The following is a 20,124-nucleotide window of genomic DNA, read 5'->3' on the forward strand; positions in this document are numbered from 1 at the left end:
TCGTGGGCGTCTCCTTGGAGACGCACTGGAGGTGGGGGCGCCGACGAAGGAGAGGTTGGGAATCCGGTTCCTCGCTGTTGGCCCCGCCCAGGGGAGGGCTGAGACAGCCTCAGTTGGTCCCAGGAGTGCGATTGCGAGAGGTGAGATTGGGAAGGTGACAGGAAACCTCACGAGAGCCCACTTGCCTCCCTTGTAGGGTTCATGCCGCCAGCGACGAAAGTGAAGGAATGGAAAAAAGGAAATTTTACCATTCGACAGTCGCAAAACTAGAGGAAAAAAGTTTAAGTAAGTACAATATCAAACGATGTTACAAGTTTGTATACTTCATATGCTTGAGGTTATTATTACTTGAATTATCCCTCCTCAAGTGAGAGGCAGAGCCCCAAGAGGAGACGCTCCTTGTGCCCGGTCACCTCCTGCTCTTTGTCAAGGGCCTGTTAGGGAGCCTCTACCTCTTAAGCACCTTTTCCTGGGGTTATCTCAGGTGGTGTCCACACCGGCTAGATGCGGGGGATGTTATGTGTCTGAGAGTCGCAGCGACAAACAGGTTATTCCTGCCTGATGGGTGCCTTGACTAATTTTTCCTGTGGAGGAAAGTTACATTCTCCTCTAGCGAAATAACTTTCAAATAAAGGAGAACATGGGCTTCCCCGGTGGCTCAGCGGTATAGAATTCGCCTGCAGTGCAGGAGACGGGGGTTCGATCCCTGAGTTGGGAAGATCTGGAAAAGGAAATGGCAACCCACTCCAGCCTCCAGCCTCCTTGTCTGAAGAATCCCATGGACAGAGGAGCCTGGCGGGCTACAGTCCATGGTGTTGCACAGGGTCCCACACGACTGAAGCGACTTAAGCAAGGCAGAGGAAACACAAGTAGCACAGATAAAAAAAGGAAGGTAACAGATAATGCCTCCACTCAGAGATGACAGATATTAAATCGGGGCTTGTGTCCACCTGAGTCGGACACAACTGAGCGACTGAACTGAACTGAACTGTGTCCACCTTGTACCTTGTTCCTTAGAGAGGGCTTAGTGGAGCTTAGAAAGCGGGAGATTAATACAAATAAAGATTGTCTTTAGAAACAATGGTATCTTGGAGCTTGAGTAACCTGCAGCATTTTGGTGGCTAAAAGGATCAAGACTGTGAAGATGGTCTTATTAGCTGGTTATTTCCATCGACAAATGTAATTCAAGCTTGATTATTCTTTAAGGAAAAACATCTTCACAAATACAGAAGTTTTTCAAGGGAGAACTGAACTTATCCCTACCCAGATCTATTCCCCAGTGTAACCACCCTTCAAAGAAACAATTGAAGTAAACCCATGAGCTCTGCACCGACTGCCGGGCAGCACAACTGACCTGCTGCCTACCCCTAATGCCTCATGATTTCCTGCCCCCATTCTGCTCCCCACACAGGACCTGCACAGGCTCAGGGCCCCCAAGACCACTTGCTGTCTGGCTAGTACCAATCTTAACTCAGGATCTGACTCTTGGCCCCTTTATGCCCCCATTCCCTGTTTTTGGCACAGGTGGTGGGAATTTCCAGGGCAGAAAGGAGGACAATGAGGACCCTGAGGTGCTTAGTTCTGTCCAGGCAGCTGCCTCCTTGCATTTCAGGTCAACAAAGGAAATTTCACAAAATCTAGCCACTTTCAACTCCTAAGGAGTGAAGGGAGGGGTTCATTCCCTGCTTCAATTTACCTACCTTGTTGAGGGTAGAAAGGGAAGGGAGTGTCCACGTCCTCTCCAGGTGGAATTACCTGACCAGCCTCTGGGCTCTGGATCTTAGCTGCCCCTCTGGATTCCTCCATGAGTTTCTTTTCCTTCACTCTAGGTAGAAGTGGCTGTTTCTCCACACGGAGATCCAAGTCAAATTCTTTTTTTCTGTGTCCCTTCCCTGCATGAACACAGATTAAATAACTACTCACTGTGCCTGGAAATTGAGGTCCAAAGAGGCTACGTGGCTTTGCCACCTGGTTCACACATGGGGGGTGGGGGCTCTCATGGTGCAGATCCACTGCTCTCTCCATGCAAATGGCCACTGAGCACAAGAGATGTTCAACATCAATAATCATTGGAGAAATCAACATGAAAATCCCAAGAGATACAACTTCACATCTACCAGGGCAGCTTTAATTATTTTTTTCAGGCTTCTTTCATGTTATTATTTTTTTTCTTTTTTTAGAAAATTAATTTATTTATTTTAATTAGAGGCTAGTAACTTTACAATACTGTAGTGGTTTTTATGAAACATCGACATGGATCAGGCATGGGCACACATGTGTTCCCCATCTAGAACCCTCCTCCCACCTCCCTCCCCATCTCATCCCCCAGGGTCACCCCAGTGCACCAGCCCTGAGCACCCTGTCTTATGCCTCGAACTTGGAACAGTGATCCCCTTCACATATGATAATATAGACATTTCAACACTACCCTCTCAAATCATCTCATCCTCGCCTTCTCCCACAAAGTTCAAAAGACTGTTCTGTACATCTGTGTCCCTTTTGCTGTCTCGCATATAGGGTCATCTTTACCATCTTTCTAAATTCCATATATATGCATTAGTATACTGTATTGGTGTTTTTCTTTCTGACTTACTTCACTCTGTATAATAGGCTCCAGTTTCATCCACCTCATTAGAACTGATTCAAATGCATTCTTTTTAATGGTTGAGTAATATTCCATTGTGTATATGTATCACAATTTCCTTATCCATTCATCTGCTGATGCACATCTAGGTTGCTTCCATGTCCTGGCTATTGTAAACAGTGCTGTGATGAACATTCGGACACATGTGTCTCTTTCAATTTTGGTTTCCTTGGTGTGGATGCCCAGCAGTGGCATTTCTGGGTCGTATGGCAGTTCTATTTCCAGTTTTTTAAGGAATCTCCACCCTGTTCTCCATAGTGGCTGTACTAGTTTGCATTCCCACCAACAGTGTAAGAGGGTTCCTTTTCCCTGCACCCTCTCCAGTGTTTATTGTTTGTAGACTTTTTGATAGCAGCCATTCTGACTGGCTTGAGATGGTACCTCATTGTGGTTTTGATTTGCACTTCTCTGATAGCGAGTGATGTTGAGCATCTTTTCATGTGTTTGTTAGCCATCTGTATGTCTTCTTTGGAGAAATGTCTGTTTAGTTCTTTGGACCATTTTTTGATTGGGTCATTTATTTTTCTGGAATTGAGCTGCAGGAGCTGCTTGTATATTTTTTGAGATTAATTCTTTGTCAGTTGCTTCATTTGCTATTATTTTCTCCCATTCTAAAGGCTGTCTTTTCACTTTGCTTATAGTTTCCTTCATTGTGCAAAAGCTTTCAAGTTTAATTAGGTCCCATTTGTTTATTTTTGCTTTTATTTCCATTACTCTGGGAGGTGGATCATAGAGGATCCTGCTGTGATTTATGTCAGAGGGTGGTTTGCTTGTGTTTTCCTCCAAGAGTTTTATGGTTTCTGGTCTTACGTTGAGATCTTTAATCCATTTTGAGTTTATTTTTGTATATGGTGTTAGAAACTGTTCTAGTTTCATTCTTTTACAAGTGGTTGAAAGGTCAGTTTTCATTCCAATCCCAAAGAAAGGCAGTGCCAAAGAATGCTGAAACTACTGCACAATTGCACTCATCTCACACACTAGTAAAGTAATGCTCAAAATTCTCCAAGCCAGGCTTCAGCAATACGTGAACCGTGAACTTCCAAATGTTCAAGCTGGTTTTAGAAAAGGCAGAGGAACCAGAGACCAAATTGCCAACATCTGCTGGATCATGGAAAAAGCAAGAGAGTTCCAGAAAAACATCTATTTCTGCTTTATTGACTATGCTAACGCCTTTGACTGTGTGGATCACAATAAACTGTGGAAAATTCTGAAAGAGATGGGAATCCCAGACCACCTGACCTGCCTCTTGAGAAATTTGTATGCAGGTCAGGAAGCAACAGTTAGAACTGGACATGGAACAACAGACTGGTTCCAAATAGGAAAAGTAGTACGTCAAGGCTGTATATTGTCACCCTGCTTATTTACTTATATGCAGAGTACATCATGAGAAATGCTGGGATGGAAGAAGCACAAGCTGGAATCAGGATTTCCGGGAGAAATGTCAATAACCTCAGATATGCAGATGACACCAATCTTATGGCAGAAAGTGAAGAGGAACTAAAAAGCCTCTTGATGAAGGTGAAAGAGGAGAGTGAAAAAGTTGGCTTGAAACTCAACATTCAGAAAACAAAGATCATGGCATCTGGTCCCATCACTTCATGGGAAATAGATGGGAAAACCATGGAAACAGTGTCGGAGTTTATTTTTTTGGGGCTCCAAAATCACTGCAGATGGTGATTGCAGCCATGAAATTAAAGACACTTACTCCTTGGAAGAAAAGTTATGACCAACCTAGATAGCATATTGAAAAGCAGAGACATTACTTTGCCAACAAAGGTCCGTCTAGTCAAGGCTATGGTTTTTCCAGTGGTCATGTATGGATGTGAGAGTTGGACTGTGACAAAAGCTGAGCACCGACGAATTGATGCTTTTGAACTGTGGTGTTGGAGAGGACTCTTGAGAGTCCCTTGCACTGCAAGGAGATCCAACCAGTCCATTCTGAAGGAGACCAGCGCTGGGATTTCTTTGGAAGGAATGATGCTAAAGCTGAAACTCCAGTGGTTTGGCCACCTCATGCGAAGAGTTAACTCATTGGAAAAGACTCTGATGCTGGGAGGGATTAGGGGCAGGTGGAGAAGGGGACGACAGAGGATGAGATGGCTGGATGGCATCACTGACTCGATGGATGCGAGTCTGAGTGAACTCTGGGAGTTGGTGATGGACAGGGAGGCCTGGCATGCTGCGATTCATGGGGTTGCAAAGAGTTGGACACAACTGAGCAACTGAACTGAACTGAACTGACTGGTTTTCCCAGCACTACTTGTTAAAGAGATTGTCTTTTCTCCATTGTATACTCTTGCCTCCTTTGTCAAAGATAGTGTCCATCGGTGCATGTATTTATCTCTGGGCTTTCTATTTTGTTCCATTGATCTATATTTCTGTGTTTGTCCCAGTACCATACTGTCTTGATGACTGTAGCTTTGTAGTATATTCTGAAGTCAGGCAGGTTGATTCCTCCAGTTCCATTCTTCTTTTTCAAGATTGTTTGGCTATTCGAGGTTTTTTGTATTTCCATACAAATTGTGAAATTATTTGTTCTAGTTCTCTGAAAAATACCATTGGTAACTTGATAGGGATTGCACTGAATCTATAGATTGCTTTGGGTAGGATACTCATTTTCACTATATTGATTTTTCCAATCCATGAACATGGTATATTTCCCCATCTTTGTGTCATGTTTGATTTCTTTCATCAGTGTTTTATAGTTTTGTATATATAGGTCTTTTGTTTCTTTAGGTAGATTTATTGCTAAATATTTTATTCTTTTCATTGCAATGGTGAATGTAATTGTTTCCTTAATCTCTCTTTCTGTTTTCTCATTGTTAGTGTATAGGAATGCAAGTGATTTCTGTGTGTTAATTTTATATCCAGGGCAGCTCTAATTTTAAAGATGAAAATTAGTGAAATAAGGATATGCAGAAATTGAAACCCTCATATGCCGCCATATGAGAATGTAAAATGGTGGGTACACTATAGAAAGTAGTTTGGTTCTTCCACAAAAATTTCAACCTAGAGTGACCACATCAACAGCAATTTCACTCCTAGATATATATCCTGAGAATTTAAAACAAACGTTCAAACAGAAACTTGTACGTGAATGTTTATGGTTGCATTATTCACAAAGCCAAAATGGAAACAACCCACATGTCCACTGACTGTTGAATTTTTATGCAAAATGTGCTATATACCCCTACCGTGGATTTTTATTTAGCTATAATTTGAAATGAAGTAGTGATACATAGTGAAATATGAATGATAGATGAAAAAAGCTAGACAGCAAAGAACACATTTTGTAAGATCTCATTCACTTAAAATATCCAGAACAGACACATCTACAGAAATTAAAAAATCAACTTGTGGTTTTCAGGGGCTTGTGAGAGGGACTGTTGGGAAGAAAACATTTTCTCTACCATCTTAGACTCAACTGGCTTGGGGCCTGAAAATTAATTAACAGTAAATTAATAGGAGAAACATTTATTAACTATGTAGGAACTTTCAAGTGAAGAGGCTCCCTAATGGGCTAGAGATAGGGGTTTATATACCAACTTTTCAAGGGGTTTGGTGGATTAGAACTTCAAAGGATGGAAGCATCTGATGAGGCTTATTTATGCAATCTTGAAATGTTCCCTGGTGGCTCAGCCAGTAAAGACTCCACCTTCAATGCAAGAAACCTGAGTCTGATCCCTGTGTCAGGAAGATCCCTTGGAGAAGGAGATGGCAACACACTCCAGATTCTTGCCTGGAGAATCCCATGGATAGAGGAGCCTGGCAGGCTACAATCCATGGGGTCACAAAGAGTCAGACAGGACTTAGCAATTAAACCACTAAACCAATATCCAAGTTCAGGCCTCCCTGATTAGAGACAAACATCCCCACCCCCTACTCCCACCTCCTGGTAATGTGGGTGGGGTTGTAGCAGCTGTCTCTTACAAAGTTCAGCTTTAGTCAGATAAGGCAAGTTCAGAAATGACTTATTTCTGCCTCTCTCAAGGGCTTCCTGATAGCTCAGTTGGTAAAGAATCTGAATGTAATGCAGGAGACCCCGGTTCGATTTCTGGGTTGGGAAGATCTTCTGGAGAAGGGATAGTCTACTCATTCCAGTATTCTTGGGCTTCCCTTGTGGCTCAGCTGGTAAAGAATCTGCCTGCAATGTGGGAGACCTGGTTAAATCCCTGGGTTGGAGAAGGGAAAGGCTACCCATTCCATTCTGGCTTAGAGGATTCCATGGACTATATAGTCCATGGGGTCAGAAAGAGTCAGATACAACTGAGCAACTTTCACTTCACTTCACTGCCTCTCTTGTAGCTCAGATGTTTTCACTTTGAACTTAATCTTTGTACCATTTGGTGGGTTATCAGTCCCATCAGGAGAATAGGCCGTCATTGATAATAAGTATAGACTTTCTTTGGAGAAGGAAATGGCAACCCACTCCAGTATTCTTGCCTGGAAAATCCCATGGACGGAGGAGCCTGGTAGGCTACAGTCCATGAGGTTGCAAAGAGTCGGACACGACTGAGTGACTTCACTTTCACTTTCACCCTGGCCAAGATCTTCCCTGTGGCTCAGATGGTAAAGAATCTGCCTGCAATGCAGGAGACCTGGGTTCTATCTCTGGGTCGGGAATATCCTCTGGAGAAGCGACTGGCAATCCACTCCAGTATTCTTGCCTGGAGAATCCCACGGATAGAGGAGCCTGATGGGCTACAGTTCCTAGGGTCGCAAAGAGTCGGACACGACTAAGCGACTAACCCACCCACCCATAGACTTTCTTTGGGGGATGTTGAAAATGTCCTAAAATTTATTGTGGTCATGGATCCACAATTTTCTGAAAATACTAAAAATCAGTAACCAGTACATTTTAATATTGTGAATTATACTGTATGTGAAAGTGAAAGTGAAGTCGCTCAGTCGTGTCTGACTCCTAGCGACCCCGTAGACTGTAGCCTACCAGGCTCTTCTGTCTATGGGATTTTCCAGGCAAGAATACTGGGATGGGTTGCCATTTCCTTCTCCAGGGGATCTTACCGACCCAGGGATTGAACCCAGGCCTCCCACATTGTAGGCAGACGCTTTACCATCTGAGCCACCAGGGAAGTCCGTATGGTATGTGAAGAGCATATCAAAAATTTAAATAGTAAATCAATGTGTACATTTAATAAAATTTCAGTAAAAGATCGATGGGAAATTTTATAATGTGGGTGAATTAAGGTTAGAATACTACAACCCAGTGATCAATTTTACATCACAGTGTGGGATACAACGTGGGTGTTCAGATATGATACAATAGGGGTACGAATCATCACATCTAAAATGTTCTTGCTAAAATAACTGACCCTGAATTTAACCAAGTTCATAGATCTTACTACAGGATGTTCTGTTTCTAATGGAACCTGTTCAGGACAGGATGCATATAAATACAGAATGTGAGTAATTCTACAGGACAAATAATTCAGTCTTTTCATCAAAAGGATAGCAAAAAAAGAGGAGCAGGGGCTGTATTGGTGAAAAGAAGACTAAGTCCTATTTCAGTTAGTGCTATGTAAGTTACCTGTTCAGATCCTAAGAACAAATCAAATTTAAGAGAGATATTTAGGTCAAATATCTATATTGGACATGGATAGTTGCATTAGGGAATAATTGTAATTTTTCTTAGATGTAGTAATAGTATTTTGGTTATATATTTTAAAGTCCTATTTGTTGTAATTTATGTTACAGTAGAGTATGTGGAGGAAGGGCTTCCCTCGTAGTTGGTAAAGAATATGCCTGTAATGCAGGAGACCCTGGTTTGATTCCTGGGTTGGGAACATAACCTGGAAAAGGAAATGGCAACCCACTCCAGTATTCTTGTCTAGAGAATCCCATGGAGAGAGGAGACTGGCAGGCTACAGTCTGTGGAGTCATAAGAGTCGGACACAACTTAGTGACTAAGCCACCACCACCACATGTGGAGGAAATAACTTCTTTAGGTTTAGACATGGTATAATAAAATACCTGGAATATGCTTTGGAATATGCTGGGGGAAAAAAAAAAAACTTGACAAAATGTTGATTGTTAAAACTGCTTGACTGACATATAGAATTCATATATTCTTTGTTTGAAATGATTCATGATAAAGAGCTAAAACTATCCAAAAGCAACTATGCAAACAAAACTGATAAGTCATTGTGTTTTGAGTATGCTATTGAGTAATATGGGTGAAAATACCAACCTGAAAGAGTTGATTCTGGTTTCATTACCAAGATGTAGTTGGCTGTATCTCCAGTTAGGACTGGAAACACATGATTTTTAAATAGTGTAGAATTATTCAACTGCTTAATTATAGTGTAGAGTATCTATTTCTAATGATCCCTGTGTGAGAATGTAAATATGGAGAAGAAGTTCTGGAGGATACATACTGTACATTTAACAGGATCAGCTCTGAGAATGCCATGAACTTTAAGGGCTGGTGGCCAAAGGTAACCTTCATCATATGCTGAGCACCTACTATGGGCCAGCTACTCTTCCTCATGCTGGAAATACAGGCACAAAAGAGACATAAATCCCTCTTTGCATGGGGCTCACATTCTAGTGGGGGATACTGAAAAGTAAGCTCAATGAGATACAGGTGTGTTCTGATAGATAATGACATCTGCTGTCACCACAGAAAAGCAGAGAAGGGGAATTGGGCATGAGGAGGGGAGGGACCTGCACTTGCAGGTAGGTTGTCTGGCCAGGGCCTTCCTGAGAAGGGGACATAAAGGCCTGAGGAAGTGACCAGGTGGTGTGGGGATGTCCCTGTGGAAATCCGGGGCATCATCCTGTGAGGATCATATCCTGTGTGCCGCTTATGAAGTTATGCTGTTAGATCATTTAGATAGTTATGAATACAAATAGTCATTTACCCTCCAGTTTTGAAGCAAGAGGAGCTGTTATTTATTCTGTCAGTTTGTTATTGGACAGGGTTAGGGCCTGAATTTCCTTGATGATTCACATAATTAGGGTATGGTTGAAGACCTTTGCCACTTTAAATGAATCCAGGTTCTAGCCATGCATACAAAGTGTATACTCCTGTAATATGGATCCTTTTGAAACAGGTATAGAGATTGGTCTCTACAGAGCATCTTACTTAAGTGACTTCTTCCAGTTTTGTAACTTGTTTCTAGCTAAGTGACTGAGAGTGCTGCACAAACCCCAGTCATTTGTCCCTTGTGCGAGGACACTCATCCCTCATGGGAATCAATAAGTTATAAGCAGGAAAATGTTTGTGTATCTGTGGATGCAGGACTAACAGGTTATTCATTTCAGGAACCTCAGGGCCAATAGTTTAGGTAAGCAGAAAGGTTCATCAGTATGACCACAAACCTCAATCCCAGAAAATTAGTCTATGGAGTGACTAAATGGTCACAGTGGGTTATATCACAATGGGTTTGTAGTGTTAAGTCCAGACCATCTGTACATTTAGGCTTATTTCTCCTAAGGGTAAGTAGTTTCCTGTTGGATTTTTTTTTAATGGAACTAGAATACTGGTGTGTTTTTGTTTTGTTTCTTATGTTTTTCTTGCTGAATTCCTACTCAGGGAAATTAATTTGTATCTGTTGCAAAGGTATTCAACAGTATTTTCTTTCTTTTCAGGTGCAGTTAAGAAAATCAAAGGGCTTGATCAACAGCTCATACATTGCCTTGGTTTGGACCCAGAGTGCAAGCACAGACGAAGAGCGGACACTGACTTCACACTTCTGATAGGTATGTAATACAGGCCTCAGTTGTGCTTTGATCCTGTTTCCCCCTTCTGTACAGTAGGCTCCTCTCAAGGTAAGTCTCTAACCAAATTTCCTCTGTTAGTGTCTGGTTAGTAGTGTGTTCATGTATGTGCTAAGTTACTTTAGTCGTGTCTGACTCTTTGTGACCCCCATGGACTGTAGCCCACCAGGCTCCCCTGTCCATGGGATTCTCCAGGCAAGAATACTGGAGTGGGTTGCCTTTTCCTTCTCCAGGGGTATTCATGTATACTTAGTCGCTATAATTGTTCATTGTAATGATCAGAAGAGTTCTTTCTACCTGTGTAGTTCAAATATCAGCCTATTTGTAAGTTCCAACACCCTTGAACTCAGTTTAAACTCAAAGCCCAGAAAAGGCCATTATTTTACTGTAGCCAATTTCACACATCTGATAGGTATGGAAGCGAACTCCCAGGTGTACCTTTTGTTTTATTCCTATGCTTTTTCCAAAGATGACTTTCTGAAGTCTTTTAATCCAATTTATACTGGTTCCATGGTGGTGCATTCTTAATGCTTAGACTGAACAAAGGCAGGGTTATTTCAGTAACCTGAGACCTTTTAAAGCTATCAAAATAACCTGATAGTTTCACAAATACTAGAGCTAGTAAGAAATGTGAGGTTAAACTGTTTGTTCCCTGGGTTGCTGAAGAAAGAACCTGTCATTCTATGTTGGAATCGCTGAAGGATGATGTGAAATTTCCCATGTAAAATGTACTTTTCTGTAGTGCCTCCTAGTTAAGAAGCATTGTTTATACATTATTGAAATCTGTTAGGATGGATACCACAAAAATTCATTTGTTGTTTCCTTATAGGAAGAAACAGGGCTTCCCTGGTGGCTCAGACAGAAAAACGTCTGCCTGCAGTGCGGGAGACCCGGGTTCGATCCCTGGGTTGGGAAGATCCCCTGGAGAAGGAAATGGCAACCCACTCCAGTACTCTTGCCTGGAAAATTCCATGGATGGAGGAGCCTGGTAGGCTACAGTCAATGGGGTCGCAAAGAGTCAAACACGACTGAGCAACTTCACTTTTCCTTTTCCTATAGGAAGAAACTAGAATTGTCAAATGCCTGTTCTGTATTATTCTTCTGGTTTATAGCTTAGGGCATGCTCAGTATTATTGAAAGAGGAATAGGTTATTATTTGTGATGTACTGTTTGTGATTCTAATAGTAATACACACACAGGTGATTTAGAAAGTTATACTAGTTTAATGGGGGAGTCATAAGGGACTGTTTTCCAGTAGTTGTACTGGCCTGTCACCTCTTATGGACCATATCATTGGCACACTCTCCTGTTGATGTGGGTGAGGGTGAGCATTCAGAAGACTTTGACTTCATATGCTGTATCCTAGCTTTATATGACATCTGTGTTCTGTGAATCAGCAGTTGGGGCAGGGAGAGATGATGGGAGGAGAGAGAAGGTGGTCAGCTTCATGAACCCCTTATGACCTTATCAACCTGTGACCTCAGTTTTGAACAAATCCTTTTACTTCTCCAGGTTTCGATATCTTCACCTAATTTATGAGTAAGTAAATGAAAAATTCCTATGTTTTGTTGTCAAATTCCTTTTTGAGAAGCTGATGAATAGTATGGAAATTAATTTTTAAAAATGTGTATCCGTACATATGTATACAATTAGCAGCTACTTTAGGAAGTTTAAGGACCTATGGCCCTCTCTTAAGAGCACCTGGACTTAGGGAGGTCACTGTCTTTTCCAGTTTCACACATCTGTCATTTTAGTGGCTTCCATGATTCAAGTCATATCCGACCCATGCCTGGAACTCTCCAATAATTTCTCACTGAAATGAGAATGAGAACATTTATCAAGCATGGCCAGCAATGAACAAGATTTGGCTACTCTTTGCCCTGATTACTCAACCTCTTTCCTTCTTGGTTACTTTGCCCTGGACACACAGATTTGTTCCTTTTGGGCTTTATTAGTAGGAGTATAATTGACAGAAGATAAAGTGTCCTGTTTGAATTGTACAATTTGATAACTATTGACATGTTTCACCTGAGATGTGACTGCCACCCTAAGAATAATAAACACATCTAAACACCCCAAAAACTTTTTGCTTCCCTTGGTATAAATGTAAAGAGAACTAAATTTTCCTACAGAGAGGTTCTCTAGTTCTTTGTTTCATGCTGAACTAGGGATACTTTATTATTATGAAAATTACATATGTTGGGAAAAAACTTGATCCTGGTTTATTTGAATATGTCTACGAAATTTCTTTCTTATGTTTTTGATACTTTACGCCCCAGATCAAATATTACTCAAGTAAAATCTTTTGTAGGATTCTCATATTAATGAGTGTTATGATATATTCTCCTATCAATGCTTTCATTTTAGATATTTTGAATGTTAATCCTAGTAAATTTGGAGTCCCTGGCATATTTCTACCCATAACAAATCTTAAAAGAAATTTTATAGAATTTTGTATTCATAAAAGTTGAAAAATACTTAATCATTTAAAAATGGTAAAAATGTGCTTAAAATATATTTATGTATGCTTGCTTATGGTCCTCAACAAGCCTAAAGTTGAGCTCAACAAGTTGGCTAAGGAAAGAGTATGTGGTGGCTTATGATTTGTGTGTGGAATAGGCCAATTTCTCTTTAATGGCAATAGACATAACATGATCATCTACAAAACAGTCAATTTTATGTTATGTATTGTAGGAAAACAAAAAAGTTTTTTTTTTTCAACCTTCTTAAGGTCCCTGGCTAGGTCTGAAAATGAAACTGATAAAGATAGATGGACAGGAGAAAAGCATGCAGATTTATTTGGCAGAAGGTTTATGTGAGATGGGAGTCTTCATAAGAAAATGAAGACCTGAGGATATGGTTAGATTTGCGTAGTTTATGCTAGGTGTGAGAAAGAATGGAAAATCATGGAGGAATATGATAGGTTAAGGAAAATGAGGTAACTCTAGTAAATGGGGGTTGTTTCATCAAGAACAAGGGTTCTTTGTTTGGATTCTTCTTGGTGTCCCTTCTAATTGGGATAAAGATGCTCCTTTCCTTCAGGTATGGGTTTCCCTGGTGGCTCAGATGGTAAAGAATCCACCTGCAATTCAGGAGACCCAGGTTCGATCCATGGTTTGGGAAGATCCTCTGGAGAAGGGATTGTCTACCCACTCCAGTATTCTTGCCTGGAGAATTCCTCCCGGACAGAGGAGTCTACAGTCCATGGGGTCACAGAGAGTCAGACACAACTGAGTGACTAACGCTTCCTCTAAATATAAGAAGGGTACCTGTCACAAAAAAGTTTTATTACCTGTTTAAGGGGAGAAAAGCATGTCAGAGAGGTGGTCAAAGAGGCCATTTTGTTTCTACCTTTTCTCAAACCTCTTCAACTTAAAATATTCAATATTGTCGGTGTATTGTATTTTAGGATATCATGTCCTAAACTCCCATCAATATACTTTACCACAGTAAAACAAATGATACCCTGCATAGAATAATTATAGGATGGTGGCAGCCACCTAAGGGGTAGGATTTAATGCTATAATTTCTAATCACTTTTGTTTAATTTTAATGAATTCTTGTGTGGACAAGTCAAAATTTGAAGGAAATAAACATTTTAAAAAATGATAAGAATTATTAAATGTTAGATTAAAATAGTCTAAATTTTATCACACCTCTTCTCCTTTCTCTTTTGCAAGACCTTTTAAATATTGTTTCAGTTATGCAGTACTTTATACTTCTGGAAGCAAAACATAACCTCTGAAATTTCTTTTCCCTGTAACTTAAACTTACTGTAATCTATATACCTTCCTCTTCACCTTCAATACTTATAAAAGACAAACACTAGCCATATTGAAGTAATAATGAAATGAAATAAAAGTAGGTTGTCGAAAGGATATGATTAGAAGCAATCAACCTCAATACATCCCTATTGCATTCCTTCAGCTTTCACTTGCTTACAGTGGGTAGATCCTTCGAGATCTGCAAGATGGCTGTCTAGTTCTATGTTCTGTGGTCTTCTTGATAGCAATGAAAGCCAAGTCCCCCCACACCCTCTTCTTAGAGTGAGCTCATTCAGCTTCTTCGGATTTTCTACTGCACATTTCAAAATGATATTCCTAATTCATAAGGCTTGATGAAATTTGAGGTTGTCTTTTCTTTTAAATGTTAATGTCTTACACAAATGCTTTTGAGCATTTGCCAGCTTTGTAAATACCTAGATTGTCTTTTACTTGTTTCATGAAAGCATAGCTACAGTTATACTAGATCCTACTGAAAGTGTCATGCCTTTTCTTTCTACATACTATGAATCTTTAATATAGTATTTCTTTCCTGTTGGTGGACGGGAAAGGGATTGAAGCAGAAGCCAAAAACTCTAGCTTTCATCTGTCTGACTAAAGTGCTTTCATCTTGCTATTTCTTCAAATTTTACTTTTCATGGAGATTAAATTATCACTTTTCCTCTATCACTTAAGACATTACAGAGCCCCACAAAAGTTACTTAAGGGTTTCTAAAGAAATGTCTTTGATTTTTCTGTCATGAGAATAAATTCTAACAACTTGAGCATCATATGTTTGCATGAAGCTGTCAGTTTTATTGGTGATAAAAAATGCAAGCTTTCAGATTAATAGACCTTTATGTATCTATTGTTCTTATTTTAAGTAACACATTAATTTGACCAAAGACTGGAGCAAATTGTGACTATGTCTGTCAAAGCTTTCTGTAAGGATATATTTTGGGGAAAGGAGCACTTAAAAATAATAACAAAATTATTACAGTGTTTGATGCTTTATTCTTTTCACCAATATTTAGAGTGAAACCATCTATGTTCTCCCAGAGACTATTTGTATCCTTTTATTTTTCTGAATCATTTAAAGAAGCAGTAAAAAGCAAAAGAAGTAGCAATAGTAATAGTTACAGAGTGATAAGCAGTAAGATCTGATCTTAGCAATGTTACTAATTGACTTGGCTTTAAGTAAGTCACACTCCTTAGATCTTAGCTTCTTCATCATTAAATGTGGAGGACAAGATTAGTGGACTTCTAAGAAGACCTCTTCCCACTTACATATTTTAGGCTTGTGTGATTCTATGTGTGGTTAGTTTTAAATTGCAAGCAGAATGATTGTGTGCTTCTCTGCAAAGGTAGCAATGAAACGTTTACATTAGAAAATTGTGGACAGTGTGCTTGTGTAGGCACTATGCTCAAGAGGCCCAGGGGAGAAGCTAATTTCAGGAGGGGAGCTGGGAATGTGGATTCAGAGAAATCATGACATTAATAGTAGTAAAGTTGAACAGGGTGGCGCTTGTAGTAAAGAACCTGCCTGCCAGTGCAGGTAAACCTAAGAGACGCAGGTTTGATCCCTGGGTTGGAAAGATTCCCTGGAGGAGAGCACAGCAACCCACTCTGGTATTCTTGCCTGGGGAATCCCATGGGCAGAGGTGCCTGACTATGGTCCATAGGTTCACAGAGAGCTGGACTCAACTGAAGTGAAGTTGAACAAGCTGACATCTTCCCAGTGGACTAGGAAATCAGATCATTGATCATGAAAGCTCTGGGGAAGGTTTGAAATTTAATGAAACTAGAAAAGATTTGGATCATCCACTGTGGCACATTTTCCAAGAATTCAAGTATGAATGGATAAAACAATTATTAAGTATTTAGTATTTCAGGTTTGACCCTGTATTGCTCACCAACTCTCTCTTGAGACTTGAATCTGAATGCCTTTTATAATTTCTAAAGTTCAAATATACTCTAAGAATGAATATTTACTAACAGTTAAGGTAATTTTTGTTCTACATAAACTAAAGACAATTCTAGACAAGGTCCATCATTTTTAGAAACACAAGTAGAATTGTTATGATATGCATCCAGCCTTCTAAAGTGACTTGAGGTGACATAGCAACAAAAATGAAATAAGATGAATACGGTCCTTCTTTAGCTGAACTTAAGAAGTGGCCATGCTAAGTATGCAGGCTTGTTTAGACTTCTTTAGAGGCTTGAATGAGATAGGAGCTTTGGGAGGACATTGCAAAAGAATGTTGACCATTTAGCTGATCTCTCTGGCTTAGCACTGTACCTCTCACATTCCATCTCATAACATTTTACACAAGTGTTTTAGTATGCCATCTCAAGGAGAATGCTGTTATGGCAAATATCATTCTACTGTCTGATTTTGTGGTGTATATCTTTTAGAATGCTACAAAATTAAGAACAAAGTAGAAAGATTATAATTTGTATCAATGCGTATCAATTTGAATGTTCTGGAAGTGTGATCTCTTTTTAAGGTGAAATATATTTAAGTAGTTGAACTGATGGCTTATCTTTAGCCTTCATTTTCTAACTTATTAAACTTAAATATGTGGTATACAACATTAAAAAAACAGTATAAATTATTGAGATCTAATTTTCAACAGCAAACAATAAAAATGTCCATGATACTTGAAGAAAAATATGGCCCATCCACTTACAAAAAGATTTATAATTTTTCTTTTCCAGGGGTTAAAAATGGTTTTGTCTGTCTTGAGTTAGGGTATGTTTCTTCATTACTACCACTACCACCACCAGCATTAGCCCCATCTTCACATAGGGGTTTTAAATTGTCATGAAAATAATCTTGAGTGAGGGGCTAGGAATTAAAGAAGAAAAGAATGTTCTATTTAGTTCATATGTAATATTGTTTAATACTTTCAGAAAATTATGTTATGAAGTGTGTGTTTATGGTGATGATTATTCCAGACAAATGAAGAACCTAACCTAAGCTGAAAACAAGATGCCAGGGCTTCCCTCATGATTCAGTGGTAGAGAATCCACCTGCCAATGCAGGAGACATGCATTCGATCCCTGATCTGGGAAGATCCCACATGCCACAGAGCAGCTAAGCCCATGCACCATAACTATTGAGCCTGTTCTCTAGGGCCTGGGAGCTGTAACTACCGAGTCCACGTGCTACAACTACTGAAGCCCATGTGCCCTAGAGCCTGTGCTCTGTAGCATAAGATGCCACAACAATGAGAAACCTGTGCACTGCAATTAGAGAGTAGCCCCGCCTTGCTGCAACTAGAAAAAAGCCCACACTGCAGTGAAGATCCAGCAGAGCCAATAAATAAATAAAATTATATTTATGAAACTACCAAGATGCCAAAAAAAGAAGAATAGATTAAAAAAAAAAACTTGGAACAGAATTCCAGCAAATTGAATCTAACTGAAAGACGCTTGCTCCTTGGAAGAAAAGTTATGACAAACCTAGACAGCATATTAAAAAGCAGAGACATTACTTTGCCAACAAAGGTCCATTTAGTCAAAGCTATGGTTTTTCCAGTAGTCATGTATGGATGTGAGAGTTGTACTATAAAGAAAGCTGAGCACCGAAGAATTGATGCTTTTGAACTGTGGTGTTGGAGAAGACTCTTGAGAGTCCCTTGGACTGCAAGGAGATCCAACCAGTCAATCCTAAAGGAAATCAGTCCTGAGTATTCATTGGAAGGACTGATGCTGAAGCTGAAAGTTCAATACTTTGTCCACCTGTTGCGAAGAACTGACTCATTGGAAAAGACCCTGATGCTGGTAAAGATTGAAGGCAGGAGGAGAAGGGGACGGCAGAGGATGAGATGGTTGGATGGCATCACCGACTCAATGGACATGAGTTTGAGGAAGCTCTGGGAGTTGGTGATGAACAGGAAAGCCTGGCATGCTGCAGTCCATAGGTCACAAAGAGTCGGACACAACTGAGCAACTGAACTGAACTGAACCGAATGAAACTATATGTATATTGTGTCATATCAAGATGTGGTACAAAATTATCTGTTAAATGGAAGGAATATGTGACCAGTAACAGACTTTCTGGTATATTAACATTTTAGTTTAAATAACTTTACAAATCTGATTTCCCCAAGACAGAGTATTTCCATGTGTGGAAAGACTTAAGCATTAGTTTTCTTTTTTTTTTAAGTTGCCTAAATATTTTGTGACAGGACATATTATACAAGCAAAACTGTTTTTTATAGAAAATTTTCATTTTAATTTGAAAACTTAGGCCCACTTTTGTGTTATTCTTAGTTCTTCAGAGAAACAGAATCAATAGGATGTATGTATATCTATATATATATGAATTGGCTCACATGATTATCATGGCAGGCAAGTCCTAAGATCTGCAGGGTGAGATGGCAAGCTGGAGACTCAGGAAAGCCTTTGCCATAGTTCTAGTCTGAATTCAAAGGGATGAGAACAATGAAGCCAATGGTTTATAGTTGGAAGACCAACACTCTTGAGACCCAGGAAGAGCCAGTGTTTCAGTTCAAGTTCTAATGCCTGAAAAAAGATGATGTCCCAGTTCAAAGGCAGTTAGAGAGGAAGAATTTTCTTATTGGAGGATCAGTATTTTTGTTGTAATCAGACCTTCAACTGATTGGATTAGGCCCACCCACATTAGGGAGCACAATCAGTTTCACTCAGTCTACCAATTCAAATGTTAATCTCATTCATCCAATAACACCCTCACAGAAACACCCAGAATAATGTTTGACCAAATATCTGGGTGCCCTGTTGCTCAGTCATGTAGACACATAAAATTAACCATTAGAACCACATTTCCTTTCATGAAGAAAATTTTCAATTATTTTTAAAGATCCAAAAGGCTTTTTGTAGTCTTCTGTAATCTTGACTACCATCATTTCAAGACCTATCAATGTTATATTCCCACTTGCATTCTCTTTGAGTAAAACTTTCATATATACCTAAAGTCTTTACAGCTTATGTTTGAAAAGAATAGTCAGAATGTGAAGACAGTATCTTAAAATAGTGGATCCTCAATAGGCATTTGTTGCTTGAACTGGTCTGTTTCTACCATTCTACTGAAAGGTTATGTGAAAACTCAACAATGAACTCCAAATGACCCTATCTGGTGGCTCTTTCTTAGCCTAACTCTGCTTTACTATATCTGGAATATTTGTTAATTTTTTGGTAAAGTTTTGCTTCTCTGGTAGCTCAATCAGTAGAGTCTGACTGCAATGTGGAAGACCCAGGTTCAATCCCTGGGTTGGGAAGACACCCCCTGGAGAAGGAAATAGCAACCCACTTCCGTATTCTTGCTTGGAGAATTCCGTGGACAGAGGAGCCTGGTGGGCTACATTCCATGGGGTCACAGAGAGTCAGACATGACTAATAAACACTTCAACACCCAGAAGTCCTAGTCACAGCTATTAGACAAGGAAAAGAAGTAAAAGGAATCCAAATTGGAAAGAACAAGAGGCGTGTTGCATGACACTTTACATATCATGTACTACATAGAATATGTCAATAAATTAAGTAATGTTGCAGGATAAAAAATCAATATACAGAAATTTGTTGCATTTCTATGTACTAACAATGAACTATCAGGAAGTGAAATTAAAACAATCCTATTTAAAATCATGTGAAGAAGAATTAAATACCTTTGAATAAATCTAATGAAGGAAGTAAAAGATCTGTACTTGGAAGCCTATAAGACACTGATGAAAGAAATTGAAGATGGAAAAATATACCTTGTTCATGATTGGAAGAATCAATATTGTTAAAATTACTGTACTACCCAAGGCAATCAACAGATTCAATGCAGTCTCTATTAAAATACCAATTTTTCACAGAACTCAAATAATTCTAAAATTTATATGGAAACATAAAAGACCCCAAATAGCCAAAACAATCTTGAGAAAGAGCAAAGCTGGAGGTATCACACTTCCTATTTCAAACTATACTACAAGCTATAGTAATCAAAACTAT

At 39.6% G+C, this 20,124-nt stretch overlaps 1 protein-coding gene across 5 annotated transcripts in view; it reads left to right on the forward strand.

Annotated features, from left to right (window-relative positions):
- SLC6A14 (solute carrier family 6 member 14) overlaps positions 1-20,124 on the forward strand; it is a 434,305-nt gene that overhangs the window by 23,888 nt on the left and 390,293 nt on the right. For 3 of the 5 annotated variants that reach the window (XM_044937355.1, XM_044937352.1, XM_044937356.1), the window contains 2 exons: positions 197-285; positions 10,256-10,366. The gene's annotated coding sequence lies outside the window, so the exon portion shown is untranslated. Of the gene's footprint in view, positions 1-123; positions 141-196; positions 286-10,255; positions 10,367-20,124 lie in introns of those variants that run through there. The other 2 variants (XM_044937357.1, XM_044937354.1) reach the window with 2 other exon arrangements.

Source organism: Bubalus bubalis, chromosome X, assembly GCF_019923935.1.
Source record: "Bubalus bubalis isolate 160015118507 breed Murrah chromosome X, NDDB_SH_1, whole genome shotgun sequence".
Taxonomy (NCBI): Eukaryota; Metazoa; Chordata; class Mammalia; order Artiodactyla; family Bovidae; genus Bubalus; species Bubalus bubalis.